At 37.0% G+C, this 263-nt stretch overlaps 1 protein-coding gene across 1 annotated transcript in view; it reads right to left on the bottom strand.

Moving 5' to 3' along the window:
- Nucleotides 1-263, bottom strand: part of LOC110454143 — a 46,920-nt gene that overhangs the window by 30,101 nt on the left and 16,556 nt on the right. The gene's annotated exons all lie outside the window — the stretch shown is intronic.

Genomic DNA, 263 nt, shown 5'->3' with positions numbered 1-263 from the left:
GTTCTGCTATGCTCATGCCTTCAACCAAATATATACCAATAGGACAAGAGTTCTGATATACTCATATATACCGATAGGACGAATGTTCTGCGATACTCATATATACCAATANATACTCATATATACCAATAGGACGAGTGTTCTGCTATACTCATATATACCAATAGGACGAGTGTTCTGCTATACTCATATATACCGATAGGACGAGTGTTCTGGTATACTCATATATACCATTAGGACGAGAATTCTGCTATACTCATGCG

This window comes from Mizuhopecten yessoensis, unplaced genomic scaffold, assembly GCF_002113885.1.
Source record: "Mizuhopecten yessoensis strain PY_sf001 unplaced genomic scaffold, ASM211388v2 scaffold7695, whole genome shotgun sequence".
NCBI lineage: Eukaryota > Metazoa > Mollusca > Bivalvia > Pectinida > Pectinidae > Mizuhopecten > Mizuhopecten yessoensis.
The sequence above is the reverse complement of the archived record's forward strand: the minus strand, read 5'-3'. Positions and strand labels throughout refer to the sequence as shown.